At 44.6% G+C, this 21,284-nt stretch overlaps 1 protein-coding gene across 9 annotated transcripts in view; it reads right to left on the bottom strand.

Annotated features, from left to right (window-relative positions):
• Nucleotides 1-21,284, bottom strand: part of immp1l (inner mitochondrial membrane peptidase subunit 1) — a 165,978-nt gene that overhangs the window by 3,336 nt on the left and 141,358 nt on the right. The gene's annotated exons all lie outside the window — the stretch shown is intronic.

The raw sequence follows: 21,284 nt of genomic DNA, 5'->3' as shown, positions 1-21,284 counted from the left end.
GTGTCTTGTTTAAAAATTGCTCAAGTTTCTTAAAATGACCAAGGGATAGTTGCACAAGGACAAGAGCATGCCTGCATGTTAAATTTGATTTGATTTACACGTGTTTGCTGTAATCATGCATTCCCCCTGTTTTTAAATAATACAGTAAATTCTAGTTTCAGTGGCCAAATATAGTATAGACAGTTGACATCAGAAAATTGTCGCTTTTAATATTTTGGCTACAGCTCATTCACCATCTTAAGTTCAGATCATCTGAACCCCCATGTTCAGAATACAGCCTTGTATCTCAGTCCGACAGTTGCAAAAGTTGGAAAAGGAATTCCTGTCCTTTGCATACTGACTTGTGTTAGTAGCTTTGCACCTTCTTTGCAATGGAGTAAGTTACTGATGAATTAGTTAACTCAATTGCAGCTGTGACAGACAACGCTGATCTGCTAAATTTTCACATGAAGGGTGTCACTTTGTACAAATATATTAGGAAAAAATATGCATTAAACAAGTTTGTTCTGTGAGCCTAGATATCTCAGTTCTATTTGCACTTTAATTTTTTTTTTTTGCTCACAGGATTCCCTGTTTGAATTTCATGTGCATCAAGGCTTGGATTGGGATGTTGCCTCAGGGAAGGATAAATCAGGACACAAACATCTGTTAGTACTGGCAATTTGAGATGTCTCCAAATTAATGGGAACATTGACTTAAACCTTTGTACCTGGCTCCTGAGGCTCCATGATACAGGCCCTATTCAGCTCACAAAGACAAAAGGTTTGATATTCCTGCATTAAAAACTACATTACTGCTCTGTCCAGAGCTTTTTAAAGTGGACTACAATCTTATGTTTTGTGCCTAGTCTGGAAATACCATATAGTGCAATAGTCTGATTATAAATACCCCTTGTGGAAGCTATGATAGGTCAAACTGCAAACTGATTTAAAAATCAAGATTACTTAATATTAAAGATGATAGACATCAATTTTTTTGGAGGGCAGTTAAAAGTTTACACCTTAAACTTACACTGGAATGCTGGTGAATAAAATCATTATTTGGCTGAGAAGTGTTTTTTAAAAAGTAAATCAAACATGTTTTCGTACAAAGGTTAAAATTTACTAGTGGGTATAAAGTGCTCAATGCAGCCAAACTGAACAGTGAAGGACCATAAGGGGAATGTTAACAGTAGTAATCCTAAAATAAATGTGCCTTGGGTGTTGCAGTGTGTTGGTGCATTAACAAGCTGCTGCTTGGGCTGTTTGATCCGAGCTCTCAGTTACAGACAGTCCCATTTTCACCTGGGATGCCTGGGAAAGATACCACGCAAAAGTCAATAAGTCAACCCACAATATTTTTGCTTAACAGATGGTTCAAAGCATGGTAATGGGTCACCTGATTGTCTCATCAGTCAAGGAGTTGTTCGTTTAAAAGGAAGAACTCGGGAAGGAGGGAGAAAACAATTAGAAAAAAGATCATCATACAAGTAGAGTTGCTAACCCATCAGTTGGTAACAAGAACGTGTGGTATAAAGACAGAATGAGTGTGATTGAGTAATATTTAAACAAGTTTTCTAAGATAGTGTCCATGGCTGTTCATTTTACATAGGCATTATTTTTACTGGGTTAATGGCTCCAGTAAAATAGCAAACAAAGCAATATATACAAATACATTAAGAGTCCAGCTGCTATTGCCAGCAACAATAATCTCTATCTTCATTTTTTTATGGTTTCAAGAACAAAATATTTGAAATGCTAGTTAAAGGTTATGTTTCAGCATGAACTTCCTTCAAGAGCTCAATTCTGCAGATCTTTTGTTATAAGAACCGGGATTGTAGCCATATCCCTTCCTGTCCCTCAAATCAGCATGTCCTCATCCAGTGGCTGGATTTTGTGGAGGCAACAGGTTTCCCACTGCCAGAGACGAGAGCAGGGGTGGGGGGGGGGGGGGGGGGGGGGGGGGGGGGGGGGGGGGGGGGGGGGGGGGGGGGGGTGTGTGTGTGTGTGTGTGTGTGTGTGTGTGTGTGTGTGTGTGTGTGTGTATATAGATATCAATAGCTTTATGTCCTTCGTGGGGTCTGGGGGTCAATCAGGCCAGGTCCAACAAGATGTGGGGGGATAGGCCGTTGAGAGCAGGCAGCACTGGTGCTGCGGGGTTGGCCACTGCCTTCAGGGGGCACCTCCTTGGGTCAAAGACTGTCTAAAAAGTACCTGCCGGGTTTCTGCTGCTGGCAAAGTGGCAGGGCAGCAGGAAGGCATTGGGTAGGGCACCCACCGTCTTCCCGCACCATTTACCAACCTTCCTGCTTCCCAAAAGGCTAGTAAAATTCAACTCAAATTATTTCCTGCCTTGTCTCTGAGTTGCTACTGGCCTGACAACAGTGATAGTTCACTAACTAACAAGATGGATTGGGAGATGGATTCCTACTCAAATAATACTTTTAAGTTGTACTGAAATTTTTCAACTGTTTTTGATATTTATGATATCTGCAAATTAAGTAGAAATGTTTTGAATTTGAAACTCACTGATCCAGGATCAGCACGGAATGCAAAGACAACCCCCATTACCAACCATCTCCTTAAACCCTCACCTCTGCCTCCTCCACTTTCACCTCCAAGGAGCTCAAGGACTCCTTTATCATTAAAACTGGTACCATCCCTTCTGCTGCCTCTTCCATATCACACACTTCCTCTCGCCTACCAAGCCAGGTTTCCCACAAGGTTCTCCCCTGAACCCACATCTTATTCTAGTTTCTCTCCTGTCTCCCCTTGTGCTTCCCCCAGCACATCTTGTCCTTGAGATCCACCCTGTATCTCTCAATTCTATTCCCACTAAACTGATGATGACTCTAGGCCACCAAGGTAGCTGACATTGTAAACGGTTTTAATGAAAACTCAGCTGAAACTTTAACTGTTTCTCTCTCCACAGTTGCCTTCTGACCTACTGAGTATTTCCAGCACTTTGTTATTTGTTTCAGATTACAGCAGCCAGAAGAACATGAGAAATAGATAGACTGTATAACTTATCGAACCTGCTGCACCATGCAATGTGATCACGGCTGCTCTTTGGCTTCAATTCCACTTTCCTACCCTCTTCCTCATATTCCTCAATTCCCCAGGGCACCAAAAATCTGCCTATCTCAGCCTTAAATATATTCAGTGATGGAGCATCCACAACCCTCTGGGGTAGAGAATTCCAAAGATTCACAATCCTTTGAATGGGGAAATTTCTCCTCATCTCAGTCCTAAATGATTATTCCCTCATCCTGAGACTATGCCACCATGTTCTAGATTTCCCAGCCAGGGGAAACAACCTCTCAGCATCTACCCTGTCAAGGTCCTTCAGAATCTTGTATATTTCAATAAGATGACTTCTGATTCTTATCTCCAGAAAATATAAACCCAGTTTACTCAGCCTCTTGTCATGGGACAACCTTTGCATCCCAGGGACCAATCTAATGAATCTGCCTCCAATGCAAGTACACCCTTCCTTAAATATGGAGACCATAACTGCTAATTTCCAATTTGCTGGGATCATTCCAGAATATAGGGAATTTTGGAAAATCATAGCCAGCGCAATCACTATCCCTGCAGCTATCTCTTTTAGAATCCTTGGATGTAGGCCATCATGTCCTGGGGATTAAACAGATTTTAGTTCCTTAAATTTTTCCAGAGTATTTTGTCTCTGCTATTATTAATTACCTTAACTTCCTCACTCTTATTAACCCTTAGGTTACCCTCTGTCCTGGTATGTAACTTGGATCTTCTACTGTGAAGACGGACACAAAATATTTGTTCAATCTCTCTACCATTTCCTCATTCCCCATGATAATTTCCCGCCTTTGTTTATAAGGGACCGACATTTATTTTAGTGTCATGTCCAGTTATATCTTATCCAGAACTTTCAAAACATGAACTATAATCAGTTTTGAATCTTCAGAGACTAACTTTTCTTCTAAAAATGGTAATTAAATGCTGCAAAAGATGGCCATTGAGAGTTGCCTGACTTACTCTTTGGATTCAAACTGCCACACTGTCTTGAAAGGACAAAAGGACACATTTCCAAACTAAGAAGTCTCAATACTCATCTCCTGAACTCATCCAAAAGTTTCCTGACTTGAATGGGTCTTTTCAGAAGAAAGACAGTGATTATCTCAGACCCACATGGTAAATGTCTACACACAATGACCAAGGTTGTGGTTAATTAAGCCCATTTGGAAGGGGGCTTTTTAAGGACCACATGATAAGGCCTTCTTTTAAAAAAAGTTTTAAGTTATGTTTGCAAGACACAGGACAGCTAGAGAAAGCAGCAGCAGAAACGGCAGCAACATCTGCATCTTAAGCATACAGGTGCAGCAGGCGGTAAAGAAGGCAAATGGTATGTTGGCCTTCATAGCCAGAGGATTCGAGTGCAGGAACAGGGATGTCTTGCTGCAATTGTACAGGGCCTTAGTGAGGCCATACCTGGAATACTGTGTGCAGTTTTGGTCTCCTTATCTGAGGAAGGATGTACTTGCTATAGAGGGAGTGCAGCGAAGGTTTACCCAACAGATTCCTGGGATGGCGGGACTAACATATGAGGAGAGATTGAGTTGATTAGGACTATATTCGCTGGAGTTCAGAAAAATGAGGGGGGATCTCGTAGAAACCTATAAAATTCTAACAGGACTAGTCAGGGTAGATGCAGGAAGGATGTTCCTGATGATGGGGGGAGTCCAGAACCAGGGGTCACAGTCTGAGGATATGGGGTAGACCATTTAGGACTGAGATGAGGAGAAATTTCTTCACCCAGAGAGTGGTGATCCTGTGGAATTCATTACCACAGAAAGTAGTTGAGACCAAAACATTGTATGTTTTCAAGAAGGTGTTGGATATAGCTCTTGGGGCGAAAGGGATCGAAGGGTATGGGAAGAAAGCGGGAGCAGGCTATTGAGTTGGATGATCATAATGAATGGTGGAGCAGACTCAAAGGATGTTCTGGCCCTGGAGAGGGTCAGAGGAGGTTCACGAGAACAATTCCAGGAATGAAAGGCTTAACATATGAGGAACATTTGAGGACTCTGGGTCTATACTCAATGGAGTTTAGAAGGATGAGGGGGGATCTGATTGAAACTTTCAGAATACTGAAAGGCCTGAATAGAGTGGACGTGGGGAAGATGTTTACATTAGTAGGTGAGACTAGGACCCGAGGGCACAGCCTCAAAGTAAAGGGAAGACCTTTTAGAACAGAGATGAGGAGAAATTTCTTTAGCCAGAGAGTGGTGAATCTTTGGAATTCATTACCACAGAAGGCTGTGGAGGCCAGGTCATTGAGTGTATTTAAAACCGAGATAGATAGGTTCTTGATTAGAACACTGCAGCACAGAAAACAGGCCATTCGGCCCTTCTAGTCTGTGCCGAAATATTATTCCGCTAGTCCCATTGACTTGCACCTAGTCCATAACCCTCCAGACCTCTCCCATCCATGTATCTATCTAATTTATTCTTAAAACTTAAGAGTGAGCCCACATTTACCACGTCAGATGGTAGCTCGTTCCACACTCTCACCACTCTGAGTGAAGAAGTTCCCCCTAATATTCCCCCTAAACCTTTCCCCTTTCACCCTAAAGCCATGTCCTCTCGTGTTTATTTCTCCTAATCTAAGTGGAAAGAGCCTACTCGCATTTACTCTGTCTATACCCCTCATAATTTTGTAAACTTCTATCATATCTCCCCTCATTCTTCTACGCTCCAAGGAATAAAGTCCTAACCTGTTTAATCTTTCATTGTAACTCAACTCCTCAAGACCCGGCAACATCCTAGTAAATCTTCTCTGCACTCTCTCAATCTTACTGATATCCTTCCTGTAGTTAGCGACCAGAACTGCACACAATACTCCAAAATTGGCCTCACCAATGTCTTATACAACCTCACCATAACATCCCAACTCCTATACTCAATACTTTAATTTATGAAGGCCAGTATGCCAAAAGCTTTTTTTACAACCTTGTCTACCTGTGACGCCACTTTCAGGGAACTATGTATCTGAACTCCCAGATCCCTTTGTTCCTGCGCACTCCTCAGTGCCCTACCATTTACTGTGTATGTCCTACCTTGGTTTGACCTTCCAAAATGTAACACCTCGCACTTTTCCTCATTAAATTCCATCTGCAATTTTCTGGCCCATTTTTCCAGTTGGTCTAGATCTCTCTGCAAGCTTTGAAAGCCTTCCTCGCTGTCCACAACACCTCCAATCTTAGTGTCATCAGCAAACTTGCTGATCCAATTCATCACCTTATCATCCAAATCATTGATATAGACAACAAACAACAATGGTCCCAGCACAGATCCCTGAGGCACACCACTAGTCACAGACCTCCAGTCTGAGAAGCAATCATCCACTACCACTCTTTGTCTTCTCCCACACAGCCAATTTCGAATCCAGTTTACAACCTCTCCATGGATACCAAGTGCCTGAACCTTCTGAACTAACCTCCTATGTGGGACCTTGTCAAAGGCCTTACTAAAGTCCATGTAGACAACATCCACAGCCTTTCCTTCATCTACTTTCTTGGTAACCTCCTTGAAAAACTCTACAAGGTTCGTTAAACACGACCTACCACGCACAAAGCCATGCTGACTATCCTTAATCAGCCCTTGGCTGTCCAAATAATTGTATATCCAATCTCTCAGAACACCTTCCAATAATTTGCATACTACTGACGTCAGGCTCACTGGCCTGTAATTACCTCGTTTACTTTTGGAGCCTTTTTTAAACAACGGAACAACCCTCCAATCCTCCGGCACCTCACCCGTGGCTAAGGACATTTTAAATATTTCTGGCAGGGCCCCTACAATTTCTACACTGGTCTCCCTCAAGGTCCGAGGGAATATCATGTCAGGCACGGGGGATTTATCTATCTTTATTCGCTATAAGGAAGCAAGCACCTCCTCCTCTTTAATCTCTATATGTTCCATGAAACTACTGCTTGTTTCCCTTCCTTCCTTATACACTATGCCAGTTTCCTGAGTAAATACTGATGCAAAAAAACTGTTTAAGATCTCCCCCATCTCGTGAGGCTCCACATATAGATGACCACTCTGATCTTCAAGGGGACCAATTGTGTCCCTTACTATCCTTTTACTCTTAATATACTTGTAGAAACCCTTCAGGTTTACCTTCACATTATCTGCCAAAGCAACCTCATGTCTTCTTTTTGCCTTCCTGATTTCCTTTTTTAATATTTTCTTACATTTTCTATTCTCTACAAATACCTCATTTGCTTCTTGTTGCCTATACCTGCTATACACCTCTCTCTTCTTCCTAACCAGATCGCCAATATCCCTTGAAAACCAAGGTTCCCTATGCCTGTTAACTTTGCCTTTAATCCCGACAGGAACATGCAAATTCTGCACTCCCAAAATTTCACCTTTGAATGCCTTCCATTTACTGAACACATCCTTGCCAGAAAACAACTTATGTCAATCCACGCTTCCTAGATACTTTGTCATTTCCACAAAATTGGCCTTTCTCCAATTTAGAATCTCAACTCGAGGACCAGACCTATTCTTATCCATAATTAGCTTAAAACTAATGACATTGTGGTCACTGGACCCAAAATGTTCGCCTCCACATACTTCAGTCACCTGACCTGTCTGGTTCCCTAATAGGAGATCAAGTATTGCATCCTCTCTTGTTGGTACCTCAATATATTGATTTAGAAAACTTTCCTGAACACATTTGACAAACTCCAAGCCATCCAGCCCTTTTACAGTATGGGAATCCCAGTCAATATGTGGAAAGTTAAAATCTCCTACTATCACAACTTTCTGTTTCTTACATCGGTCTGCTATCTCTCTACAGATTTGCTCCTCCAATTCTCTCTGACTATTGAGCGGTCTACAATACAACCCTATTAGTGTGGTCACACCTTTCCCATTCCTCAGCTCCACCCATATGGCCTCTGTAGATGAGCCCTCCGGGCTGTCCTGCTTACACACAGCTGTGATATTTTCCCTGACTAGTAATGCTACTCCCCTCCCCTTTCATCCCTCCCCCTCTATCATGTCTGAAACAATGGAACCCCGGAACATTGAGCTGCCAGTCCTGCCCCACCTGCAACTAAGTCTCACTAATAGCAATAATGTCATAATCCCACGTGCCAATCCACACCCTAAGCTCATCTGCCTTTCCGACAATACTCCTTGCATTGTAATAGATGTACCCGAGAACATTTCTATCACGTATGGACCCTTGATTTCTGTCTATACTTGATTTCTGTTTATGCTCCTCCTCCTCACTATCTGCTCTAACACTCTGGTTCCCCTCCCCCTGGGTAAGGGGATCAAAGGTTACGGGGAGAAGGCAGGAGAATGTGGTTGAGAAACTTATCAGTCATGATTGAATGGCAGAGCAGACTCGATGGGCCGAATAGCCTAACTTCTGCTCCTATGTCTTATGGTTTTATGGTCTCAAAGCGCTGAATGGCCTACTCCTGCTCCTAGTTTCTATGTTTTTATGTTTAAACTTTGGGATTGTAACATCATAGGGTCTGCAAGCCTGTTCCTTTTCAATTTCGTCAGTACAGAAAACCAACCTCCTGGTAACGAAACTACAAGTGACTAACTTTGTGACCTTCTCAAAATTCATCTCTTCAAGGGAATCCTGCAATAATCCTGATTCACGATTCCAGCTATTGAATCCCCCTAGACTACCCTTCGGGAGCAAAAATTCCTTCTTCATTGGGTCTGCAACTCATGCTTTTTTTGAAGACGAGCAAATCGTGTAAATTACAAACTCTTCTTTTTGCCTATAACTTGCGAAAGTGCGCTATTCTCTTTAACTGTATTTTCCTCGTGTGAGTGTATGTCTGTCTGAGTGGTGAGTGATTAACATAGTGTTAGATTTTCAGGGTAAATGTGAATACATAATCCTTTTTTATTTAAATTCACAAAAAATTTGCTACTGGTTATTCAAATTGACCACACACTCAGGGGTTAAATAACACACACGTTACAGGCAATAAGGAAAGGGAAAAGGAGTTGCAGTAGTTGCAGTCTTTCATCTCTGTCTGAAACATTAACTGCTCTCTTCCTTTCTTTATATTTGTAGAAACTCTTACTATCTATTTTAATATTCCTGGCTAATTTACTCTCATCTTCTATTTTTTTTCCCATTTTATCAACTTTTTGGTACTTTGTTTTTGGAAATGGTTCCTCCCCCTCAGGACAGGTGACCAAAAGCTTGGTAAAGAGATAGGTTTTAAGGAGTGCCTTAAATGAAGAGAGGTGTAGGGAGGGAAATGCAGAGCTTAGGACCTAGGTAGCTGAAGGCACAGCCATCAATTATGGAACAATTAAAATTGGGGTTGCGCAAGAGGCCGGGATTAGAGAAGTGCAGAGATCTCAAAGGGTTAAAAACAAAAAACTGCAGATGCTGGAAATCCAAAACAAAAACAGAATTACCTGGAAAAACTCAGCAGGTCTGGCAGCATCGGCAGAGAAGAAAAGAGTTGATGTTTCGAGTCCTCATGATCCTTCAACAGAACTGATTTTTCTTTACAATGAGAGGGTGAAATATAAGCTGGTTTAAGGTGTGTGTGGGGGGGGTGGGGTGGTGGGGTGGGGGGGGGGGGCGGAGGCGGTGGAGGGGAGAGAGAAGTGGAGGGGTGTTGTTGTTGTAGGAACAAGCAAGCAGTGATAGCAGATCATCAAAAGATGTCACAGACAAAGGAACAAAAGAACACAGAGGTGTTGAAGTTGGTGATATTATCTAAATGAATGTGCTAATTAAGAATGGATGGTAGGGCACTCAAGGTATAGCTCTAGTGGGGATGGGGGGGCATAAAAGATTTAAAAATAATGGAAATAGGTGGGAAAAGAAAAATCTATATAAATTATTGAAAAAAAAACAAAAGGAAGGGGGAAGAAACAGAAAGGGGGTGGGGACGGAGGAGGGAGGTCAAGACCTAAAGTTGTTGAATTCAATTTTCAGTCTGGAAGGCTGTAAAGTGCCTAGTTGGAAGATGAGGTGCTGTTCCTCCAGTTTGCGTTGGGCTTCACTGGAACAATGCAGCAGGCCAAGGACAGACATGTGGGCAAGAGAGCAGGGTGGAGTGTTAAAATGGCAAGCGACAGGGAGGTTTGGGTCATTCTTGCGGACAGACCGCAGGTGTTCTGCAAAGCGGTCGACCAGTTTACGTTTGGTCTCTCCAATGTAGAGGAGACCGCATTGGGAGCAATGAATACAGTAGACTAAGTTGGGGGAAATGCAAATGAAATGCTGCTTCACTTGAAAGGAGTGGTTGGGCCCTTGGACGGTGAGGAGAGAGGAAGTGATCTCAAAGGGTTGTTGGACTGAAAGAGGTAACAGAGATGGGGAGGAGCAAGGCCATGGAGTGATTTGAAAAAAATGGGAATTTAAAAATTGAGGCACTGCTGGGCTAGGTGCCAATGTAGTGAGCACAGGGGATCATGGGTGAACAGGACTTTAAGACCATCTGTGACCTATCAGTTTGTGGAGGCTACATTGCTCTCTTTGAAGCTGTGGTCAGTTTTTATTGGATTTCTTAGGTTGCCATGTATGCAGCAGGATGCAAAGCAACTTTATTCCCTACACTGCCAAACACAGATCAAACTGACTGCAGAATGCACTGCACAATAAAACTGGCAGTGGCATTATTAAACACACATGCAAACTCACCTCTCCAATTATGAAAAGGAAAAACAATGGATTGAGCATTTGATATACTTGTTTCAGAGTATTGAGACACCAGTACAGTGACTTAATCCTCTGGCTTCCACACCCTACATTAGTGGAACTAGATATAAGAAGTAGGAGGGCTGCAGTCATTATAGGTCGTGGTGCTTCTCTTGGTGCTTGGCTTGAGAATACCAGAATTAGGAATTTGAATGTGTCCAAAAACGAGGGGTGCAGGGAATGATCTGCACCTCGATCTGTCACTTTCCTCCCCTCACCATCTTATCTACATCCATGGGGTTGGAAGGGCTGTCCCATCATCATACTGAGCCATTATTCCCCTGGAATATCCCTCATTAATGGCTGCTGGTCACGCATTTCCTGTGAAGCTATGGCCATGGAGTGGGACCAGCCACAAGGAAACTCACTGTATCTGTGTTTTTTATTGGCAGATGCAGGGCACCCTGTACCTAGTGGAGGAGCTGATTTACGAGAAGGACGCTGTTTTCAGCTCTGAAGATGAGTTCCGTGAGGAAGAATTTTAAAAAGCGATGGATTCTCGGCTGATCAATATATCAGAATATGTGCTGCCATCTTGAGCTTCAATTTCAGTGCTTTCGTATTCAAGTCAGTTGTATAAAATTACAGTTTTCAATAGGTGTTATTGACACACTCAGAAAAGCAGAGATATCACGCTGTTAAGTAACTACAAGAATATTTGCAGACTGCAGCAACTGTCATGTGACTGAAAGTCATTTGACTGAATGGCATGTGACTGAACTCCAGAAATAGGTCCAACCAAACTTGACAATACGAACTATTGTCTGCAAAAGGTTTTAGGGTAGATTTTCCTTCTCATATCAGCACTAAAATTCTGAGACTTAAGTTTTTGGCAGGGAGGAAGTCTATAAATGGAAAATCAGGCACAAGTTGATCACAAATTTCTCTTTATTCATCTTGATAGGTGGGAAATCAAGAACAGTTTGGGCCTGATTTTGCAATGAAAGCTTCCATCCACCAAGGTTTGCTCTGGTGCTGGAAAAGCAAATGTGTTCCATATTTTTTTCAAACAATGTAGAGGCAGCCAAAAAAACTCATGGATGTGGATACCTAATTGAGGTATTTCTTTTGGTTTAGAAATGCCTCTACCGATTCCCTTTTTGTCGATCTTTATTCCTCGTCAGCTATTTGCACCTCTCTCCAATTTGTGCAGAGAAGGTACAGTCTTGTGCAACATGTTCTCTCCCTGTCATGCTAATTGTATAGCAACTAAACAGTTAGAAGGGTAAAGATTATTTGATGCAAGCACAACTGCAAACTGCTTACACTTTAAAAATATTAGAAATTAACAAAGAATAAACGTACTCCCAAACTAAGAACATAAGCGTTCATTTTTTTAAAATTACATCTCTCAGGAAACACCTCCTATCATTCAGGTGGATGGGACTGCTCTCGCGTGGCTCCATTCTTATCTATCTAATCCTTGTCAGAGAATCACTTGCAATGCCTTGCCTTCCTGCTCCCGCAAGGATCAATTTTTGGTTCCCTTCTATTTCTTATTTGCATGCTGCCCCTTGGTAACATCATCCGAAGGCAAGGGTGCTAATTTTCACATGTACGATGACACCACCCAGCTCTATTTCACCACAACCTCTCTCAACTCCTCTACTGTTGCTAAATTATCAGACTACTTAACAGGACATCCAGTACTGGATAAGCAGAAATTTCCTGCAAATAAATATTGGGAAAACTGAAACTATTGTTTTAGGTCCCCACTTCAAACTCCATACCTATCCACAATACATCCCTCTCCCTGCCAACAGGCTAAGCCAGTCTGTTTGCAATCTTGGTGTGATATTTGATCACAGAATGTTATGGCGCAGAAGGAGGCCATTCAGCCCATCGAGTCTGCACCTAATCTCTGAATGAGCTTTACGACTTTCTTCTGCCTTTTCCCCATACCCATGCACATAGTTTCTATTCAAATAATCATCTAATGGCCTCTTGAATGCCTCAATTGAACCCACCTCCACCACACTTCCAGATGCGCATTCCAGATTCGAACCACTCGTTCTGTGAAAAAGTTTTTTCTCACATCATATTTGCTTCTTTTGCAAATTACTTTAAATTTGTGCCCCCTCGTTCTCAACCCCTTGAGAAGCGGGAAGTTTCTCCCTATCTATTCTATCCAGCCCCCTCATGATCTTGAACGCCTCTATCAAATCTCCTCTTAGCCTTCTCCTCTCCAAGGACAACAGTCCCAACCTCTCCAATCTATCTTCATAACTGAAGTTTCTCATCCCTGGAACCATTCTTGTAAATCTCTTCTGCACTCTCTCCAATGCGTTCACATCCTTCCTATGGTGTGGTGCCCAGAACTGTACCAGCTAACTAGTGTCTTATAATAAGCTCAGCATAATCTCCCTGCTCTTGAACTCTATGCCTCTATTATAGAAGCCCATGATACTGTGTGCTTTATTAACCACGCTCTCCACCTGTCCTGCCACCTTCAATGATCTATGGACATATACACCCAAGTCCCTCTGCTCCTGCACCCCCTTAAGAATTGTACCCCTTGTTTTATATTGTCATTCCATGTTCTTCCTACCAAGATGCATCACCTCAAACTTCTCCTTGTTGAACTTCATCTGCCACCTATCAGCCCACTAGACCAGCTTGTCTATGTCCTTTCGAAGTTCCTCACAGTTTACAATGCTTCCAAGTTTCATATCATTCACTAACTTTGAAATTGTCCCCTGCACCACATGATCTAGATCATTAATATATATCAGGAAAAGCAAGGGTCCCAAGGGTCCCTGGGGATCTCCACTACAAACCTTCCTCCAGCCCAAAAACTATCCATTGACCATGACTCTCTGCTTCCTATTTTTCTGCCAATTTTGTATCCATGCTGCTACTGTCCCTTTTATTCCATGAACTATAACTTTTCTCATAGGGCAGAATTTTCCGCTGTTGGTGGGGGGAGAGTGGGTGCAGGCGCAGGCAGGCGGGGACCCAGTCAGCACCCGCGATCAGGTGTGGGCAGGCCAATTAAGGCTCGCCCAGCATATATGCCGACTCCCGTGGATGGCGGGAGTGTGCGGGCTGCGGTGGGCGTGCACAGACTGCCGGGTCCAATGGCGACCCGGTAGTCTATTTAAAAGAAGTCCTGGCAGCCTCCTGTAGGTTGGTGACAACGGCCAATTTGAGGGCACACCACAGGGAGTCGGCTGAGCAGCCCAGGCTGGAGGGAAGGGCAGAGGAGTAGGCCAGGCTGCAGGGTCTGCCACAAGAGCAGGGCAGGCTGCAGAGTAGGTCAGTGTGGGGCCAATGCGCCCCTTGCTTTTTAGATGAATGCCTTGCTGCCCTCCTGGAGGAGGTGGCAGCATGGTGGGAGGTGTTGGTCTCCCAGGATGGGAGGAGGAGGCTCCCCCACATGACCAAACGGCCTGGGAAGAGGTGGCGGAGGTGGTGAGCTCCCGTGACTTGGTGCGGCGCACCTGGATCCAGTGCCATAAGCACTTCAATGATTTGTTGTGCTCTGGAAGGGTGAGTACCATGTTGGCATTGCGCATTTAACCCAGCCGGGAGCCTTAGCCTTTGAGGCTGCGCGGGTCAAACACGTACCTAACTCTCCAAACCAGCCAACATCCAGGTAAACATCCTCTGTCCACTGCAATCACATCCCTCCCATAAAGTGCATTTCAGAACTGCACACAGAATTATATCTATGGACTAAGCAGTGTTTTCTGCAGTTGGAACATTACCTCTCTGCTCCTATATTCTATGCCTTGGCTAATAAAGGCAAGTATGGCATATGCCTTCTCAAACACGTTATGTACCTGTCCCGCTACTTTAAGGGTAGTCGACATGCACACCAAGTTCCCTCTGATCCTCATTACTTCCCGCAGTCCTACCATTCATCAGGTAATCCTGTGCCTTGTTTGTCCTGCCCAAGTGCATCACCTCACACTTATCCACATTACATTCCATTTGGCATTCATCAGCTCATCTGACCAGCCCATCTATATCTGCCTGTAATGTAAGGCTATCCCCCTCACCATTTACCACCCCACCAATGTTTGTGTCCATTGGTTCTGGAAGGTTGAACGCATAATGAGCCAGGGGGAAAGGGATGAAGTTTGTCACTGTGTGCACGCTAACTGATCCACTGTCCTTGGTGGTCATTTCAGCATCATCAGAGCATGGCTGGCAGGAGAAGCTGCAGATGCCCTCTCTCACACCTGAGGGCCCTCAAGTGTCATATGCGTCACACCACTTTTGCGAGGCACGCACTAGCGCAGATACTAGCACCTTGGTGGGAATTGGAACATCGGCTAGTGTCCCGGGGCACAGTGGAGAGGGCACTTTACATTCGCTGGAGTTGCTGGCAGAGACAGAGAGTGCCGATGGCACCAGCAGTCGGAGAACTGCAGGGGCCAGGCACATGCTCAGTTGGTGCCTGATGATGTGTCTCTGGAGTGGTTCGCGATGCAGCAGCTGCAGAAAATGCGGCTGGCTGTGCAGGAGCAGCTGGGAGTGTTACATGAGGCTGTGCTTCTCTTGGTGTCCATGGTGGAGGAGTCTATGCAGAGCATCACTGATGCAATGAGCCTCATGGCAGAGCTTCCTCCATGGAGAGAGTGGCAACTCTCTTGGAGAGGGACCTCCAGGAGAACAATCAGGTCCTCCTGGGGTTACGCTCGGACCTGCAAGCCCTCACAGCGTCAGTGGCCACAGCTGGTCAGTGCCAATGTGGGAGATGGTGTGGGCTTCAAGCTTCCCAGCTCGTTGCCCATCCATCCATGGTGAGCAGGGAGGTCCGAGGCGACCTCACGTCAACGCAGCAGCTGCCTGTCGTATCTGCAGGCTCCTCTCACGGCATTCCAGATGAGGGTACCAACTCCTCTGCCCCTCTCCCAGTGACCATTTCATCTGGTGAGGCTGCGACGACTGGGGAGATGCCAGATGTGCAACTGGCAGATCCCTCCCAGGCAGGCCTAGCACAGGCTCCATGGGCCAGAGGACGACCGCCAAGGTCATCGAGGCCAATAGGACAGCAGAGTCAGCAGGCTGTCTCAGATGCCACTCCGAGCGATGGGGCGGCACCAAGACGTAGCACCCGCAAATGGAAACGTAAGGCACATTAGGCACACCATGGGTTTCTCACTGGTGCTTTTGTGTTGGCCTGAGATTAGGTCCTTATCATGTATTTTTGCTTGCGTACAGTTTTGTTTTGCAATTGGGAGAACATCTGATGTTAAAATTAAAATTCAGATGTGTGACCATGGATAAGGGTGGCTCTCGTTTGTTCTGCATGTGTATGTTTAAGAAAAATGTCATGAGTGTTTGTTTGGACATTCAAATTTATGTCAAAGGCCCTTAGTTCCTGCTGATGACCAGGCAGATTTTGCACTTAGATGCCGAGTATGGATACGCCAGGCAAGGTCAGTCTAGCTGATCCATCTGTGTTGTTATAGCTGAAGCTTCATTGGATTAAAGCCCCCCGGGTTTCCCTGCCTCCTTGGTGTAGTCCCAGGTCAGTGTCTAACCCCTCAACACTCCCCTGTGCATGCTCATCCTCAGAATCAGTGCTGGACTCATTGTGTGCAGCCGCTGACACTGTGTCAACGTCTTCATCATCCACTGCTTCCCCCTTTCCAGCGCAAGATTGTGTAGAGCGCAGCATGCAACCACTATTACCAACACACGATCTGGGGGGTACTGGAGTGCGCCCCCTGAGCGGTCCAGGCATCGGAAGCACATCTTGAGAAGACAGATGGCTTTCTCCACCACAGCCCTTGTGGAGCCGTGACTCCTATTGTACTGCTGCTCAGCTTCTGATATTGGATGGTGGAGAGGCATCACGAGCCACTTTCTGAGGGGATAGGCTTTGTCACTCACCAGCCAACCATCCAGCCGAGCCGGAGCATGAAGAGCGCCGGGATCTGGGAGTGTCTGAGGATGTAGGCGCTGTGGGAGCTGCCTGGGTACCTTGCACAGACTTGTAGAATCTGCATCCTGTGATCACACACTATCTGCACGTTCATGGAATGGAAGCTCTTCCTGTTGACGAAGGCACCGGGCTCACCTGCTGGTGCCTTGATGGCCACGTGTACAGTCTATTGCACCCTGGACGTGGGGGAAGCCAGCAATGGCTGCGAAACCTCTGGCTCACTGTGCCTGGCTAGCCTGGTCACAGCGGAAGTGGATGAAGGTCAATGCATGCCTGAACAGAACGTCTGTGACCTGCTTGACACAAGTGTGGACAGCTGATTGGGGTACACCGCAAAGATCACGCACCGAGCCCTGGAAGGAGCCAGAGGCATAGAAGTTGAGGGCAACTGTGACCTTCAGAGCCACTGACATGGGGTGTCCGCCCACATAGTTAGGGGAGATCTCAGGGCGAATCTGACAGATATAGTTGATTGTCTCCCTTGACAGTCGGAGCCTCCTTCGGCACTGCACCTCAGACATGTTGAGGTAGCTGCTTCGCCGCCTGTATACCCTGGCAGCAGGATAGTGGCGTGTTCTGTGGCCCCTTCCACCTTGAACTACCTCTTGGCCCTGTGCCCTTTATGCCTGCGCCTGTACTCCCAAATGTGGTTCCCCTGGACGCTGATTGTGCACTCCTGGCCTCCTCCTCCTCCTTCTGGCCCTCCCTTCCTCCTCAGAGGAGCTGCCTCGAGTGGACATGTCAGAACCCATACCCAGGCTAAGGACAGGCCTCTGGAAAGCTGCAGGTCCAATAAAGATTACTGATTGCAGAGAGCTGAGCTGAAGCTTCAAAGTACACAGAAAGCTACTGGAATGCATTCTGAACTACTGCAGCTCACACAGGCAAGTTTAAAATACCTTCTCCAATAAATGCTCCACAAAGCAGACTGACGACCCCACTAAGCCCTCTTAACCATCCCGCGGATGAGGTTCATAAAAAAGTCTCTTACCTGCCTGCCTGTTGTGCCGACATGAAGATCACACGAGTGCCTAAAAATTGTCGTCGATTGACGACTAAAAGGCCTTAACTGGCCTGTTAATTAATAATGGGCACCCAATGTCACCGCGCATCATTTTACGCGCTGACATGCGGGGCCCACCCCCTGCACGTCAAACTGAAAATTCTGCCCATAAGTCTGTTGTGTGGCACTGTATCAAATGCCTTTTGAAATTCCATGTACACCACATCAACAGCATTACCTCAACAACCCTCTCTGTTACCTCTTAATAAAACTCCTGGGATTGAATTTTCCTCCCTGGCAGGAGCGGGTGAGAACCCAATCGGCACCTCCTATTGGGTGCACGCTGCCATTTTACGTGGGCGCGCCAATTAAGGCCCGTCTAGCGTGATGCACACCCGGAAGCGCTGTGCACTCCCTGTGCAGACGGGGGTGGGGGGGGGATATACCCTGAGTCGGGGCCTGTGCTGTTTCACATATGCATGCGGAAGAGCACAGAAATCTCCGAGGCACAAAGGTGCCTCAGGGAGATTAGTTTAAGTTCTGGGAAATTTAATAAAGGTAAAAAAAATTTTTAAGCACATGAAACTGTCACATGAGCTGGACATGTCCAATAATTTTTTTAAAATTTTTTATTTAATTAATAAACCCTTCATGAAACCTCATCCTACCCGTGGACAAGGTTTCATGAAAAATGTGAAGGCCGCCCGGGCTCTTTGCCTGCCCGCCAACTTTAAGGTTGGACGGGCAGAATTCTTAACAACTTTAATTATTTTCTTAATGGCCTTAATAGGCCTTTGACAGTTCGGCGGGCACGCAGCCGATGGGGCTGTGCGTCCGCCAAACTGACAATCTTAATGACGCGCGGTGACGTCGGGACACCCACCCCCGTCATTTTACGATCAGCAAACAGGCCCCGCCCCTGCTCGCCGATGGGAAAATTCTTCCCCTGCAAGTTAGTTAAGCACAATATCCCCTTTAGAAATCTATGCTGGCTCTTCCTAATCAACCCACATTTTTCCATGTGGCTGTTAATTCTATCCTGAATAACTGTTTCAAGAAGCTTCCCCACCACTGAAGTTCCGAGCTTATCCTTACAACCTTTTTTGAACAAGGGCGTAATATTTGCAATTCTCCAGTCCTCTGGCACCTCCCCTGAGTCTAGGAAAGACTGAAAGATTATGGCCAGTGCCCCCTGCAACTTCTAGTCTTGCGTTCTTCAATATCCTTGGATGTATCTCATCAGTCCCAGTGCCCTGTCAACTTTAAGTATCAACAGTTTATCCAACACTTGTCCTTATCAATTTTGAACCCTTCAAGAGACAGACTTGCCTCCTCTCTCACTGTGGCCTCAGTAGCATCTTCTTCCTTGGTAAAGACAGATGTAAAGCGTTCATTTAACACCTCAGCCATGCCTCCTGCCTCCAAGCGTAAATCCCCCGTTTGGTCACTAATCGGCCCTACTCCTCCTTTTACCACCCTCTTACTATTTGTGTGCCAATAGAAGACTTTGGGATTCCCCTTTATGTTGGCTTCCGGTCTTTTCTCATAATACCTCTTTACTTCTTTTATTTGCTTTTTCACCTCCCCTCTGAACCTTCTGTATTCTGCTTGGTTCTCAATTGTATTTTCTATCTGGCACCTGTCGTAAGCACACTTTTTCTTCTTTCTCGAGATGAGCTCCCAACCTCTTTTCATGCCATCTCGAAGATGATTTTATTCCACCTCCATAACATCAATCAACTTAGCTCCTGTCTCAGCTCATCTGCTGCTGAAACCCTCATCTATGCCTTCATTACCTAGACTTGACTATTCCAATGTACTCCTGACTGGTCTCCCACATTCTACCCTCTGTAAACTTAAGTTTATCCAAAACTCTGAGGCCCTTGTCTTATCTCGTAGTAAGTCCTGTTGCCCTATCACCCTATGTTCTCTGAGCTACATTGGCTCCCAGTCAAACAACATCTTGATTTTAAAATTCTCATCCTCGTTTTGAAGCATCTTCGTTACCTTGCCCCCTCCTATATCTGTACTCTCCTCCAACCACAGAATTCTTCACAATATCTGCACTCCTCTAGTTCGAGCCTCTTATGCATTCCTAATCATAATTGCTCCACCATTGATAGTTGTGCCTTCAGTTACCTAGGACTGAAGCTCTGGAATTCCCTCCTTACACATCTCCACCTCACTTTCTTCCTTTAAAACACTTCTTAGAAAATACCTCCTTGACCAAGCTTTTGGTCATCTGCCCTAATATCTCCTTCATGGCTCACTCTCACAATTTATGATCCTACAAAATGCCTTGGGATGTTTCTTTACATTAAAGGTGCTATACAAGTATAAGTTGTTGTTATTGTTGAAAACTGTAACAAATGTCATTGCATTCCAAAATGATCTGCAATGTTTATCTATTGTTGTCAATATTGATAATGCTGACATAGAAGCTTGCCGAGATATCTGCAGGCCAGATTTTATTGATAATTTATGCCTGTGAAAGTGGGAAGTCTGAGTCTCATTTTACAGTTAATGTGCAGTAGCAGTCTTCTGATGTGTTAGGTGCAAAGTGAACTAAACATGTTATAGCTTTTACAGTCTGAACAGAAGCAAAATAATCAGTCCATTAATAAATCAGAGACAACTTCATTTACTTGAGAAAGGATCAACGAGTTTGATCACAGGCATAAATTATCAATAAAATCTGGCCTGCAGATATCTTGGCAAGTTTCTATGTAACCACTGTCAATAGTGACCACAATAGAAAAACATTGCAGTTCATTTTGGAATGCAATGGCATTTGTTGCAGTTTCCAACAACAACAACAACTTATATTTGTATAGCGCCGTTAATGTAAAGAAACATTCCAAGGAATTTCATAGGATCATTATAAAACAAAGTATGACACTCAGCCACAAAGGAGATATTAAAGCAGATGACCAAAAGCTTAGTCAAAGAGGTATGTTCTAAGAAGTATCTTAAAGGAAGTAAGCGAGTTTGGATGCTTTCAGTTGGTAGTAGTAATTTACAAAAATTTCAGGAGCATACGAGGGATTGAGAATCAATGTTTGCATTATTGTTCAATGTTGCAGCACACCATTGTGATGTTATTTAATGTTGCAAACTGTGACTAAACAAGAACAGCTGGGATGCAATTCTGAATTGCGTGCCGCATAGCGTTCTACAGTAGCACTGTTGGACTCTCAGTGGTAAAAGACATGGGCAATTGTCCCATTTGAAACTTTAAGCAGTTTACATTCTTTTAGAATACTGGAACACTGCATGTTTGAATCAACATTACAGTGCTGTTAAATTAATTACATAAAATTTACAGCACAGAAACAGGACTATGCTGGTATTTATGATCCTTCTGAGCCTCCACCCACCCTACTTCAAACAATCCCATCAGCATATCCTTCTATTCCTTTCTCCTTCAGATGTTTATCCAGCTTCCCCTTAAAAATGCACCATGCCATTTGACTCAACTGCTCCATGTGGTAGTGAATTCCACATTCTAGCCACACTCTGGGTAAAGAAGTTTCTCCTGAATTCCTTAGTGACTATGTTATATTTGTGATCCCTAGTTGAAGGCTGTCCCACAAGTGGGAATGTTTCCTTTACACGTACCCAAAATGCTTGATGCAATTTAAGTTCATAAGTATTCACAAGTTGACC

This window comes from Carcharodon carcharias, chromosome 10, assembly GCF_017639515.1.
Source record: "Carcharodon carcharias isolate sCarCar2 chromosome 10, sCarCar2.pri, whole genome shotgun sequence".
In the NCBI taxonomy this organism is placed as follows: domain Eukaryota; kingdom Metazoa; phylum Chordata; class Chondrichthyes; order Lamniformes; family Lamnidae; genus Carcharodon; species Carcharodon carcharias.
Note: the sequence above shows the minus strand (reverse complement) of the source record. Positions and strands in the feature narration are given on the sequence as shown.